The sequence below is a fragment of the Cherax quadricarinatus genome, chromosome 66 (assembly GCF_038502225.1).
Source record: "Cherax quadricarinatus isolate ZL_2023a chromosome 66, ASM3850222v1, whole genome shotgun sequence".
Taxonomy (NCBI): domain Eukaryota; kingdom Metazoa; phylum Arthropoda; class Malacostraca; order Decapoda; family Parastacidae; genus Cherax; species Cherax quadricarinatus.
Window position 1 is genome coordinate 22,568,006 of NC_091357.1, and position 15,253 is coordinate 22,583,258.

A 15,253-nucleotide genomic window follows, 5' to 3' on the forward strand; every position below is an offset into this window, starting at 1 on the left:
TTAAGGAAGGATGGTAGATTGCCTCAAAGGCCTAAGGAGTGGGCTTGGGCTAAAATATTATTCCTCCAAGTTGTGTCATATGCCTTCTCAAGGTCAAAAAATATGGCAATAACTGAGTGGTTATTCGCAAAGGCATTACGAACATATGTATCCAAGCGTAGTAAGGGGTCTATGGTAGAACGTCCCTTACGAAAGCCATATTGACGAGTGGAGAGACTGTTGTGTGTCTCTAAATACCACACTAAACGTCTATTTACTAGGCGTTCCATCACTTTGCAAACTGCACTGGTAAGAGCAATGGGACGATAGTGGGAGGTTTTATGTCCCGTAGTGCCTGGTTTGCGGAAAGGGAGAACAATGGCGGATTTCCACAGCTGTGGAAGAACTCCTTGTGACCAAATAAGATTGTAAAGGCATAATAGGACTGCAAGGGCTGACTGATGTAAATGTTGTAGCATACGAATATGAATGTCATCGGGCCCAGCTGCCAATGATCGGCAAGCTGAGAGTGTTGCCTCCAGTTCTTGAAGTGTAAAAGGCACATTATACTGTTCTTCTCTGAGAGAAGAAAAGTCCAAGGGTGCTAACTCTCTGGCAGACTTTGAGGAAAGAAATGAGGGGCATAGATGGAGTCCCTGAGAAATACGGACCAGATGATTGCCAATTTCATTGGCAACATCTAGTGGGTTTGCTATATCAACACCGGCAACCCGCAGAACAGGAGCCGGGTCAGGAGAATATTCACCACTCAGTTTTCGTACTTTTTTCCAGACTGCACTCATAGAGGAAGCAGAGGTGATGGTGGAGACAATCTCTCCAGCAAGTGCGTTTAGCGTCACGGATGACACGGCGAGCGATCGCACGCTTCTGCTTAAAATCAAGAAGTCTCTCTGTGGTTCTATTGTACCGGTACCTGCCCCATGCAGCACGTTTCAAACGTACAGCATGAGCACAAGCAGGAGACCACCAAGGCACGCATTTCTGAGAATGCCTGCCCGAAGTTTGGGGTATAGAATGAGAAGCTGCGGTTAAAACGGAGGACGAGAAGAGGTGTAAAAGCTCATCGATGGAGGACGAAGAAGGAACCTCTCTAAAAACAGTTAGGTGTGAGTAAAGGTTCCAATTTGCCTGATCAAATTGCCAGCGTGGGATGCGAAGAGGTGGTGAATATGAAGGGGAAGTAAGAATGATTGGGAAATGATCGCTGTCATGTAAGTCCGGAAGAACAGACCAAGTGAAGTCTAATGCGGCGGAGGAAGAGCAGACTGAGAGATCGATGCAAGAGAGAGTGTGAGTCCGAGGATCAAAATGGGTGCGAGTACCTGTATTTAAAACATGGAGGGGGAGGGGTGGCAAGAAAAGCCTCTAACTGAATGCCACGGGAATCACAGTGAGACCCCCCCCCCAGAGGAAATGGTGGACATTAAAATCACCAAGTAACAGAATCGGTGGTGGTAATGACGAAACAAGAAAGGCAATATCCGGAATAGATAATGCCCGAGAAGGAGAGAGATATAAAGAACAGAGCATATACCACCTATGCAAGTGGATACGGGCTGCTGTGTAATGCAGCGAAGTACGAACAAATAGCTGATGGTACGGAATATCAGTGCGTAGAAGAAGGGCACTTTCATTAAAGGTCCCATCAGGAAAAGGATCTGAAGAATACAATAAATTATAGCCTGAGATGGGAGAGATAACAGCAGAGTGTAATTTTGGTTCCTGTAAGCAAACACCAACAGGGGAAAACTGGGAGAGTAACATCTGAAGCTCACCCCAATTACCCCTGAGGCCGCGTATATTCCACTGTAAATAGGCCATGATTGGCAATGATAAAGATACCTGAAATCCGCAGGTAAGGCTTCCTACGGACTAGAGGGGTTAGAAAAGTCCACATGCGGAGGCAGTGGAAAACGTTCAAGCAGCGAAGGAACGGTGCGCTGTGAAGAAAGGAGTTGCACAGATGGAGTAGAGGAGAGAGAAGGAGCGGAGGGTGGATCAGTGTCCACTGATGGTTTGGTCTCTGCAATATATTCAGAGATTGCTTCAAGTGTTTCAGAATTCAGAGACGTCGTATGGGAGACAATATTGGAAATGGTAGGGGGAGGATGAGTAAAGATTGGAACTGTAATGGACTGTACCAAGGTAGGGGGAAGCGAAAGGGTGGAGGGAACTGGAGAAGTGTGGAAGGGGAGAGAAGAGGCAGAAACCTGGGAGGTGGCAGAAGAGGAAGAAACTTGGGAGGGAACAGGGGAGGAAGGTACAGTACGAGGAGGAGGGTGAACCTCTACACTTGTAACAGAGCCAGTGAGAGGGGGAGAACCAGGTACAGAGACAGGGAAGGGAAAATGAGGAGGTGGAAGATGGGTAGGAGGTGTTAACGGACCTTTTTTTGACTTTTGAGAAGTAGAGGGACGATTGGGAGGAGGTGTCATACGAGATCTCGTCGCTACTGAGGCTTGTGAGAGAGAACACGAAGAAGCAAGATCAGACTGAGACGTTGAAGTAGGGACGTCTGAGCCGAGGACAGCAAAAGAATTAGCTACAGGAGTGACTATGGGAGAGGTAACCACAGAGGTGGGTGCAGAAGATGGGATACCAGAAGTGGGGGGACGTTTTGAAACACGGGAATAAGAAACACGAGGTAGTCTCCCTTGGAGGCGGAGATGAGAAACTGCCATGGCATAAGGGAGACCGTCTGCCTCTTTGAGGTAACGGATTTCCCGCTCGTTTAAGTAGACTTGACAACGGCGAGAGTACGAAGGGTGAGCCTCATGACAATTAAGGCAAGAGGGAGGTCGATTGCAAGACGTATTAGAATGGTCATCGGCACCACAGACTGGGCATTCAGCGATAGATCTGCAATATTTCGCTGGATGGCCAAATCACCAGCAATTTCTACACTGTTGCGGTGTAGGGATCACCTTTCGAACTTGTAACCGATGTCCTGCTACATAAACTGAGGATGGGAGTTCACGGCTGTCAAAAGTTAAACGAGCCACATTGCTAGGGTATCGTCTCTGCCCACGGGCAGGAAGAACGTAAGTGTCTACCTTGAGGATTGGAAGATCTTGGAGTTCCAGCTGTTCAAGAATGTCAGTGCCACATGTCTGGAAATTTTGTTGAACTATGGTATGGGGCAGAATGACGGTACCACTACAAGAATTGAGGGAATGATGCTTTTCAATAGTTACAGGAACAGTATCGATATGGGAAAGACGAGAAAGCTCATGAGCCTGGGTAGCATTCTGTATGGTGACGATGCGCGTACCGCTCTTAAGAGCATGAAAAGAAATATCTTTACCAACATGGCGTAGGAGTGCCAGACCCCCAAACATACACGTACAAACGCACTTACATAAATACACTGCCAATATGCTGTGGCGTAGGAGTGCCTTGCCAATACTGTGGTCAGAAAGATAGGCAGTAGAGGAAGTCGGTCGTAAAGTGAAGAATTTAGTCCATTGTGCAGTCTGAAACTGAGCGTGGAAAGGTAGTGAAGGACGTGTCGATCTTTTCTGAGAAGAACGAGAAGGTGGAGAAGTCTCATCAGCAGGTAATTATCGTTGTCGTTTAGGCATGGGACCAGAGTTGGTCCGACGTGGAACGGGCCGGCGATTCGAAAATTGCCGCACCGTAGAGGGAGAGGCCGGAAGCATAGTCAGAGGAGAGCGAAGGTCAGATAAATCGAAGGAGTCAGTCGAGGCCTCAGTACCTGAAGCGGGTGAGGAAACAGCACCGGCAAGAGGTACAGAGGCATGAGGAGTGTCCGAAGAGTGGTCCAAAGACGAGGCGGGGTCAGAACGGGGTGCGGTATCAAGAAGGGGCCCGGGGGTAGCAGGTTCATGGACTAGGGCTGCCATGGTTAGGTTACTTCTTTCTTTTTGTTTTTAAGAAAAAAAAAGAAAGAAAAGAAAAGAAAAATAAAAAAAAGAATAAAAAAAAGGGGGACCGGGGAGGGATAGTTCCTAGGAGGAATGAAAGGGCCAGAAATCTCCCTCCTCGCCCAAGAGGACCTCAGTACTGCAAGTAGCGCAGATGCAGCATGGAACCCGTGCCATACCCTACCCATCATGCCAGTAAACCGGCACTCCGGGATAGCAACCTCACATCTGCCGAGCTACCTCGGTGGACAAAAGAGAGGGCGGCCGGAAATCTGCCACAAAGCATACCTCCTTCGGCCACCACCCCCGGAATCCGAAAGGTGGCTTCCAGAGATACACCCGTCGCCCGAGAGACACCCAGAGCCACCCTCCGGGATACCGGGATACCCGAGAGGGATCAGGACATCCCCAGGCAATCCAGATTCCACGGCAAACTACGCCACCACCAAGAACCTCAATGGAATGGGATGGACCCCGGTACCCTTTCCCCTACCTAGGAACTAGCGTGCCTGTGGAAAGAAAAAAAAAAGGCCAAAAAGGAAGGGCAAAAGGGAGGGGTGGGGAGGAGGAGGAGGAGGAAAGGAAAAAGGGGAGGATGGGATAGGGAACGGGGGATTGGGGGGTAATTAGGTTCGGTCTGAGGAAGTAGACCGACAGGTCTAATTCCTCAGACCAAGAGCCTCTTCACCACGCCAAGGAGCCCCCCTTGAAGAGGAAAACCTTTACAAAACACCGTTAAATCTATCACACTAAAACTGCCGCATAAAACAGGTGTTCCCAGCCCCAGGGTGGTTACTACAGGTGTGGCAGCTAAGCAATTGTGTTGAGGTCATGAACCCATGAACATTTCTTTACAAGTGACAAAAGTCATTCTAATGATTAGTTGTACACTATACTGATAATAATGTCATTATTAATGCTTTCCTTTTATGTACATTAACTACAGTTCTGTTTCATAGTTAAAAAAAATTATAACCAGGTTTTTATTTAAAGTGGAGTCTACATTGGAGAAGTTTAAAGGGTCGTCATGGATAAAAAAAAGATTAAGTCACTTATGCAACATATGGGAATCTTAATTGAGGAAACGTTTCGCCACACACTGGCTTCATCAGTCCAATACAACAGATTCCCATGTATTGCACAAGTGTCTCAATCTTTAACTTGTCGATTTTCAAATCATTTATCACACTTCGGTCATTATACAATGTAGGAATAGTTCAACCTTAGCTTGGGGCATATTCCAAAGAAAGAGAGTAAGTATGACAAAAGACAAGATAAAAGCTAAAAAAAAATAATAATGTAGACTAAAATTACAGTGTAGCGATGTCAGTACTAAGTAAAACAAGTAAATATGTTAGAAAAGGTTAACGATGAGCTAAGGAACAACTTCAAGAACTTGAAAATGAAGTTATTGAGACACTGAGGGTTAAAAGAGAATGGTAACCGCAAAATATGGGAAATAGATTTCTTAATTAGATCAACACTGAAAACAAAAGGCCATAATTATAACACGAGGAAGGGATGAAAAAATTATACTCGATGGTCTGGAACGATATCGTTCGACTGGTTGATCAGGCTCTGATCCACCAGGAGGCCTGGTCACAGACCGGGCCGCGGGGGCGTTGACCCCCGGAACTCTCTCCAGGTAAACTCCAGGAGCTGAACTCTGAGGGACTGACCACCTCAAATACTATTTCTCCAAGGTTGACGGACTCATTACATCTCTTCATTTCACTATTGCACCTGCTGCCTCTGACTGAAGAAGCCTACTGTGTAGGCGAAACGTTTCAACAATAAAGTTACCCAACTGTTACACGTCTTACGTCCTATTGTCGTTCTCGAAATAACCGTAGTTAGTGTCCTCTCAGTTACCTGGAGTTTACCTGGAGAGAGTTCCGGGGGTCAACGCCCCCGCGGCCCGGTCTGAGACCAGGCCTCCTGGTGGATCAGAGCCTGATCAACCAGGCTGTTGCTGCTGGCTGCACGCAAACCAACATACGAGCCACAGCCCGGCTGATCCGGAACTGACTTTAGGTGCTTGTCCAGTGCCAGCTTGAAGACTGCCAGGGGTCTGTTGGTAATCCCCCTTATGTGTGCTGGGAGGCAGTTGAACAGTCTCGGGCCCCTGACACTTATTGTATGGTCTCTTAACGTGCTAGTGACACCCCTGCTTTTCATTGGGGGGATGGTGCATCGTCTGCCAAGTCTTTTGCTTTCGTAGTGGGTGATTTTCGTGTGCAAGTTCGGTACTAGTCCCTCTAGGATTTTCCAGGTGTATATAATCATGTATCTCTCCCTCCTGCGTTCCAGGGAATACAGGTTTAGGAACCTCAAGCGCTCCCAATAATTGAGGTGTTTTATCTCCGTTATGCGCGCCGTGAAAGTTCTCTGTACATTTTCTAGGTCGGCAATTTCACCTGCCTTGAAAGGTGCTGTTAGTGTGCAGCAATATTCCAGCCTAGATAGAACAAGTGACCTGAAGAGTGTCATCATGGGCTTGGCCTCCCTAGTTTTGAAGGTTCTCATTATCCATCCTGTCATTTTTCTAGCAGATGCGATTGATACAATGTTATGGTCCTTGAAGGTGAGATCCTCCGACATGATCACTCCCAGGTCTTTGACGTTGGTGTTTCGCTCTATTTTGTGGCCAGAATTTGTTTTGTACTCTGATGAAGATTTAATTTCCTCATGTTTACCATATCTGAGTAATTGAAATTTCTCATCGTTGAACTTCATATTGTTTTCTGCAGCCCACTGAAAGATTTGGTTGATGTCTGCCTGGAGCTTTGCAGTGTCTGCAATGGAAGACACTGTCATGCAGATTCGGGTGTCATCTGCAAAGGAAGACACGGTGCTGTGGCTGACATCCTTGTCTATGTCGGATATAAGGATGAGGAACAAGATGGGAGCGAGTACTGTGCCTTGTGGAACAGAGCTTTTCACCGTAGCTGCCTCGGACTTTACTCTGTTGACGACTACTCTCTGTGTTCTGTTAGTGAGGAAATTATAGATCCATCGACCGACTTTTCCTGTTATTCCTTTAGCACGCATTTTGTGCGCTATTACGCCATGGTCACACTTGTCGAAGGCTTTTGCAAAGTCTGTATATATTACATCTGCATTCTTTTTGTCTTCTAGTGCATTTAGGACCTTGTCGTAGTGGTCCAATAGTTGAGACAGACAGGAGCGACCTGTTCTAAACCCATGTTGCCCTGGGTTGTGTAACTGATGGGTTTCTAGATGCGTGGTGATCTTGCTTCTTAGGACCCTTTCAAAGATTTTTATGATATGGGATGTTAGTGCTATTGGTCTGTAGTTCTTTGCTGTTGCTTTACTGCCCCCTTTGTGGAGTGGGGCTATGTCTGTTGTTTTTAGTAACTGTGGGACGACCCCCGTGTCCATGCTCCCTCTCCATAGGATGGAAAAGGCTCGTGATAGGGGCTTCTTGCAGTTCTTGATGAACACAGAGTTCCATGAGTCTGGCCCTGGGGCAGAGTGCATGGGCATGTCATTTATCGCCTGTTCGAAGTCATTTGGCGTCAGGATAACATCGGATAGGCTTGTGTTAATCAAATTTTGTGGCTCCCTCATAAAAAATTCATTTTGATCTTCGACTCTCAGTCTGGTTAGCGGCTTGCTAAAAACTGAGTCATATTGGGACTTGGGTAGCTCACTCATTTCCTTGTTGTCATCTGTGTAGGACCCATCTTGTTTAAGTAGGGGCCCAATACTGGACGTTGTTCTCGATTTTGATTTGGCATAGGAGAAGAAATACTTATATCTTGAGCACACATACCTCAGTTAGCCATTTTAACTTTTTTTTTACTTCGTTCTAATTGCAACTTGCATTAATCTGCATTAGACCTAATCTCTATAACGTATATAGAGAAGTGCACCAAGATCCACTTGTATACAGGAATATCAAAGTTCCGGCAAAGTACTGAAGTTGCTTTTTCCAATTATTTTTTTATAAGCACGCTCACACCAGAATACTTTGTATCAATGGCTGTATGATAAAGTTTGACGAACCATCATTAAAGGTACCAGCAGTAATATTCGGTTACAAGGAAAAGGTGTAGGTTCAGAGGCATTTTCTGAAGAGACCTGAAGTTTAATGCTTTCCTGCCACCTGCCCGTCCACCTGAATGTGGGGCCTTAACGACCAGGTGTGGAGATATCTGATATACTGTCTACCTTCATTTTCCTGGTGTTGTATCTAGCAGTATGGGAGTCCTACTAACCCCCATTCTCCCACCCCCCTCTCTACTCACATGCCTCCCCCTTTCCCAAAACCTTTCTATATGCATAGCTCATTAAGTAAGACATGGGCAACAGTTAGGTATCTTTAGTCGGAAACGTTTCGCCTACACAGTGAGCTTCTTCAGTAGAGTACAGAGGAGGCAGCAGAAGCAGTAGAGATGTAGAGACAATGTAATCAGCCAATTACCCTTGAAGACGTAGTTCTGAGGCTGTTAGTCCCTCAGCCTGGAAAAAAGTTTGCTCCAGTGTGTGGAACAATGTGAGGCTGAAACTTCACATTGTTCCACACTATGGAGAAAAACTCTTCAGGCTGAGGACTAACAACCTCAAAACTACATCTTCAAGGGTGGACTGATTACATCGTCTCTACATCTCTACTGCCTCCTCTGTACTTGACTAAAGAAGATTATTATTATTATTATTATAAAAAAGAAGCGCTAAGCCACAAGGGCTATACAGCTTGACTAAAGAAGAAAATTAGACACATTCGTGTACAATCGATTGAAGCTTACTGTGTAGGTGAAACGTTTCCGAATAAAGATACCCAACTGCTGCACATGTATCTTATTTATCAGCTTGTCGGTATCATTATCGTATTCGCATGCACAGCCCCTTCACCCTCCCCGGATTATCACACCGCCACGGCAGCAGTGATGGTAACTCGACAACAACGACCAGCACCAACGGTTGTACCTACGACAACGGCGCTGACTTGACGCATTCTCAGTAATTCAAACGTCTGAATTTATTAAGCGACTGACTCAATGGTAAAGAGTTTGGTTCTTACTGAAAGGTCTGATTCGATTCCTGAAGAGTCAAGACTTCTGGGCAAATCACTTTACACCTGCTGCCCCTGTTCACCTAGAAGTAAATAGGTATCTATGTAGTCGATTGTGGTTGGCATCCTAGGGAGGGAGGAGGTAGTAAACTATATGGAATATACATGTTACTGTATTGCATGCCATCATTGTGAAACAATGATGGAATGCAATACCTTCAATTAAATTCAGTAATATATATATTTTTTTGTTATTTTAACTTCAACATCGATGCAACACGGATTAATGAAAGAATACCGTAAAACCCATTCAACATGCGAGTTTCTTTCCTTAAACTGTTTCCTGACTTCAACACTTTTATAAACTGTTTCGTGACTTCAACACTGCTTGACTGCCCTTCCCTTCCCTTCCTCCAACTATAGTAACGTAAAACTAATATTTCATATTGGCCCATCCTAGATCTTTAACAGTTTTAAGCGGTGTAAAACTTTCGAAAACGAACTTGCATTTGGAGGACGGGCTGGACAATGATGGCCAGCAAATATTGTACAACAAATCTGTAGCGAGGCTGGAAATTAGTCAAGTCACCTCCAAGGACTTACGAGGGTGTCGTACAATGTTACTGCTGCTGCGCTTACAACACTGTCTCTCATCACCTTGAGTCACGTGAAATGGATGAAGCAAAGAGAGAGGACATATTGTTCAAGGAGCTACTTTGTTAGTAGAAAGGGCAGAGAATTTGCTGAGAGGTTGGGGGAAAGTCTATCAAACATTACCGCTGAAGCGGTTAGTTTATTCATCGTGGGGATGACAGCACCAGAGAATAGATTCTGGTAATATTCACGAAGCGCTAAACTCTCAGGTGTGAAACAGCGCCTAACGAATGGAAGGTAATCGGCTTTGATCCGAGGAAGGGTAAGGTTCTTGGTTCAAGAGCCCTTCACGACCATCCAGCCATCCTTATAAACCGTCTGAACTGCAGCAACTTTAAGTAACACTATTTTGCAGGCACTGTACTTACCACTTCCATGACTCCAGTTCAGATAACAGGGCTTTTCCCTCATTCCCTTCATAAATATTATCTTGTTCACACACTAGCACGTCAAATCTCTTAATATTTTCTTGAACAAGATTCCTTGACGCGCCATATAGGTTAATAAATGTATTTAAGGGTTCTGAGAATAAACGTCCTCACGGTCGAGATCAAATTGGAAAGAAAATATAACGAATATGAACTATAAAGAAATACATTAGTAAAGAATACTAACGATTAATGTATATAGAATGTAAGTAGAAATTTGCGAGGTTTAAATGCTACCGCACATGTTAATGAGAAAAGATCACTAATCCTACCAGAATGCAAATATTTAACAGATTTAATGATTAAGAACAGATAAATATTACCACGTTTTATCATTATATGTGTAACTGTGCTTTATAGTTAAGGGGCTAAACATACCTGGGCTCAGGTGATTGATTGCTGCCCCGGCAACAGTTTGTATTTTACAGGACATACAATCTTGTACACCACGAAATGTTTCATGTACAAATTGTTACTTTGGGAGTTATTAGCAAAAACAGTACATTAATTATGGTTGGACAGCAGGTCTGAGTCAATCAATGCTAATTAAGTTCTCTTGTGTCACGATGTGATGCAAATGATTTAGAAAACCATTTAAAGAATAAGACACGCAACATTTGGGAATCTTTACTGAGGAAACGTTTCGCCCACCAGTGGCTTCAATCCAATACAAAGAACGGACTGAATACATCAGCTCCAGGCTGAGGGACTGATTACCTCAAGCTCATCTTCCACCGTTCTTTGTATTGGACTGAAGAAGCCACTGGCTGGCGAAACGTTTACCTGGAGAGAGTTCCGGGGGTCAACGCCCCCGCGGCCCGGTCTGTGACCAGGCCTCCTGGTGGATCAGAGCCTGATCAACCAGGCTGTTACTGTTGGCTGCACGCAAACCAACGTACGCGCCACAGCCAGGCTGGTCAGGAACCGACTTTAGGTGCTTGTCCAGTGCCAGCTTGAAGACTGCTAGGGGTCTGTTGGTAATCCCCCTTATGTATGCTGGGAGGCAGTTGAACAGTCTTGGGCCCCTGACACTTATTGTATGGTCTCTTAACGTGCTAGTGACACCCCTGCTTTTTATTGGAGGGATGTTGCATCGTCTGCCAAGTCTTTTGCTTTTGTAGTGAGTGATTTTCGTGTGCAAGTTCGGTACTAGTCCCTCTAGGATTTTCCAGGTGTATATAATCATGTATCTCTCCCGCCTGCGTTCCAGGGAATACAGGTTCAGGAACCTCAAGCGCTCCCAGTAATTGAGGTGTTTTATCTCCGTTATTAGTGCCGTGAAGGTTCTCTGTACATTTTCTAGGTCAGCAATTTCACCTGCCTTGAAAGGTGCTGTTAGTGTGCAGCAATATTCCAGCCTAGATAGAACAAGTCACCTGAAGAGTGTCATCGTGGGCTTGGCATCCCTAGTTTTGAAGGTTCTCATTATCCATCCTGTCATTTTTCTAGCAGATGCGATTGATACAATGTTATGGTCCTTGAAGGTGAGATCCTCCGACATGATCACTCCCAGGTCTTTGACGTTGGTGTTTCGCTCTATTTTGTGGCCAGAATTTGTTTTGTACTCTGATGAAGATTTAATTTCCTCGTGTTCGCCATATCTGATTAATTGAAATTTCTCATCGTTAAACTTCATATTGTTTTCTGCAGCCCACTGAAAGATTTGGTTGATGTCCGCCTGGAGCCTTGCAGTGTCTGCAATGGAAGACACTGTCATGCAGATTCGGGTGTCATCTGCAAAGGAAGACACGGTGCTGTGGCTGACATCCTTGTCTATGTCAGATATGAGAATGAGGAACAAGATGGGAGCAAGTACTGTGCCTTGTGGAACAGAGCTTTTCACCGTAGCTGCCTCGGACTTTACTCTGTTGACTACTACTCTCTGTACGTGTCTCATTCTTGTCACAATGTAAATAAAGAACGCCAAGAACCTACTACGATTTAAATCTATTAAAACTTGCTCGAAGGAGTTTAATTTTACAGTTGGAAAAGAACAAACACCTTTACAGAAAATTTAAGAGGCACGCAACTTTCCCGGTCTACTAATAATGTGTTCATTTTTCCGCTATGATCTACCTTGCCCATAATTACTACTTCATTTCCTTTGTTTCGTAAGGTTAATTAATTCATGGTATAACTTTACAAATCTTTGATGACAATTGTGGAACAATTGTCATCAAAGATTTGTTAAGTTATATCATGACTTAAAGATAGATCCTAGATTTCACCTTACTTCAGATAGATTACAAAACAAAGTAAATGCGAACTTACGTACGTGCTCCTTAAGGGCCCTGAATGCAGAGCAAAGACTTAACAACAGTGGCCTCAGCCCTAGTAAAGAACTATAACCAGTGTTGAATGCAAAGGACAATGGGATGAAAGGAACCAAATCCTTGGGTCGCTTGTAAGGCATTTTGGGTGTATGAAGCTAGAGCATACGAGGCGGACATGGTAGGTTTGCTATGATGGTAGCTAGAATTGCACATTATAATAATAGTGGCAATCTCCAGCAGTCGTCCTTGGATCACGCGATCAAGAAAAAAAAAGATAGCTTCGTCTCCTACTTCACGAGAGGCAGCGCTAGCCCATAGTAGAGCCGCAACTCCGATAATGAAATAAAACCCAGGAAAGACTTAAGCACTAGACTTACCATGATAGAGGGAGATTATTATAATCAAAAAGAAGCGCTAAACGGATTGAAGGAGAAGAGTACGGGAAGAGTGAGTGAACAGCCAAAGATGTATGACAGACCGGCATAAATTGCAGATGCGAATAGTTTATCTTCACTAACGTAGCGATAATTCTACAAATAGTAGGATCATAAATATAGTGGAGATGAACACGATACAGTAGTTTGTTGCATGCTCTATAATTTTATATAAATGCATATTATTGGGCTGAGAGGGAGTCACGCACCCATTCTTCTTAATTCATAAACAATTAGTTGCACGTAGAATCCACCTATGTATATTTTACTATTATAATCCCTATCATATTTATGGTTAAGTGCTACACTAGCAAGGATCTTAGGAAAGTGAGTAGTATTTCGAGTTAGAATCAAGGAAGGGAAAAGGTAAATTCAATTGCTTTGGTGAAGAACGTTTCACCATTAATCTGCGTGATGCTGGTGAATGGAAATGTTTCATCACCTTGAAGTAGCATCATCCTAGAAAGTCACAAAGGCAACAAGTGTTACAGCATTTTGCCCTTTATGACGCGTGTTTTCACACGAATTTCTGGTTCTTGATTTCTACCTAATCTAAGCCTGTGAAAAAAAATTTTTGGATTAGGCTAATGCAAATTAATTTCCTTTTCATTTTGACGTGACGTCAAATAACTTAAAAGGGGTATGTTACGTTCAGTTCTTGCTTCAATGGCGCTACTAGGTCGTAGTTTTAAATTTTACAACTACAACTGCTACTTTTCTGTATGTTTTAATAATCAAAACCAAACGCTAAACCCACTAGGGTCATAAAGCCATATCCTTTATTTATTTATTTATTTATTTATTTATTTCCAATTTGTGCACACATACAGAGGTACAAAAAAAATACAGATAAGAGCAGTATGCCAAAGCCACTTATACTATGCATAGCATTACGGGCTGGCTTAAAATTAACTTAAGATTAACTAAGCAATGATTATTATTATTATTATAATCAAAAAGAAGCGCTAAGCCACAAGGACTATACAGCGCTGCTACTAAGCAATGATGAAATCAGTGATAAAACATTAATGTAAACAGATAACTATAAAGCACAAGTGAGTATTACAAAGACAGGTCATATGGTTGCATTCAGTTAGGTAGTGATTCTGTTAGGTAGTGTATTTAAAAAATAATAAAGTTAGATTGGGTTTTAGGTTTAACATTTATAACATTTATAAATCTATATTCGTCCAACTTTAATCCATTGCTGCAAATCCTGTCCTAGTTAAATTCTTTTAGCACGTCATTTATATCCCCTTTATTCCTGTTTTCCAGTTCAGTTATATTCCACTAATTCTGTCTTTCAGGAGTTAAGACGAGGGTTAAATTATTGAGTTAGGTAACAAACCTATAAAAACTTACATTAAATATAAATAAGCAAATTACAAAAGCTGACCTGGATGTCTGGCATCGAGGTGACCCAGGAAAAATAGTTACTGTTGAATTTTGACTGTGCATTCCTCTTGGTGGGGAGAATGTGCTCTATAACTGGGCTCATTATAGTGTACTGGTTTTATAACTGGGCTTACTATGGTGCACTGAGCGTATCCTGAACCCTAACTTTGAACCCACATAACAGAGAAGTTAGTGTGCTTGTTCAAGCAATCAATGAATTGAGTCATTAGGGAAGCAACTCTCCTTCATGGCTGCCCACAATCACCAAACTTTTTCAAGACTGCATTGATGCTGGTGATACGCTTTTGATACGAGTAGCTGGAGCCATCCTCTTCCTTGAATCAAACCTGACTGCCAAAAGCGACGTATGACTAACGAATTTAAGGCTTCTACAAGATGACAATCATAATGATCAAGATTATGGCCGATGGTTGAAATAAATAATTATGATTATTATTCCGGTATAGTAATTCGAGTAGTGTGTTGTACCTTATTGCTACAAGTCTCAGGCTGATTTTTTCTTTGCAAATAGTTCCCGATTTCCTTGTAGATTTATGTTTACCTAAGAATGAACCTAACATGCACTATAAATACTATTATATATAATTTATATATTTATAATTTTGATTTACTGAAGAAATACATTTTTTGTATAACCTAACCTAGTGTTACCTAATCATCAATTGTAAGGCTGGTCTAAGTTAGGGTTAGTGGGATTATTAAGTAAGTTACTTTTCAATTTAATTAATCAAAAAGCCTCTTGCGTATTTGTCCAAAATGTAACTGTTGCCAGTGTAATACTTACGCAATAAAAAATATAAATTAGGCAAAATAAATATCATTAATATCACCTAAATCAACAATTTCCACATTTTTTTCCCATGGAATGGTTATTATATTATTATTATAATAATAATATTATTATTACTACTACTACTACTGCAATCATAACTAAGCACTAAACCCGCTAGGGTCATAACAGAATAGCAAGGATGTTAATGATAAAATGAAAGATTAAAAGATTTCTGCCCTGGGAAAAACACAAGCGAAGGTCTGCCTAAATTTATTATATACTAAATTAACTGATTTCGTGCTCCTGGATTTACACGATTTTAATACAAATATATGTTTGTTTTGTAACAAGAAT

The 15,253-nt window shown here is 42.8% G+C and overlaps 2 protein-coding genes across 6 annotated transcripts in view; one reads left to right on the plus strand and one right to left on the minus strand.

Moving 5' to 3' along the window:
* LOC138854674 (piggyBac transposable element-derived protein 2-like) overlaps positions 1–15,253 on the plus strand; it is a 185,706-nt gene that overhangs the window by 55,291 nt on the left and 115,162 nt on the right. The gene's annotated exons all lie outside the window — the stretch shown is intronic.
* Gmppb (GDP-mannose pyrophosphorylase B) overlaps positions 1–15,253 on the minus strand; it is a 53,280-nt gene that overhangs the window by 19,630 nt on the left and 18,397 nt on the right. The gene's annotated exons all lie outside the window — the stretch shown is intronic.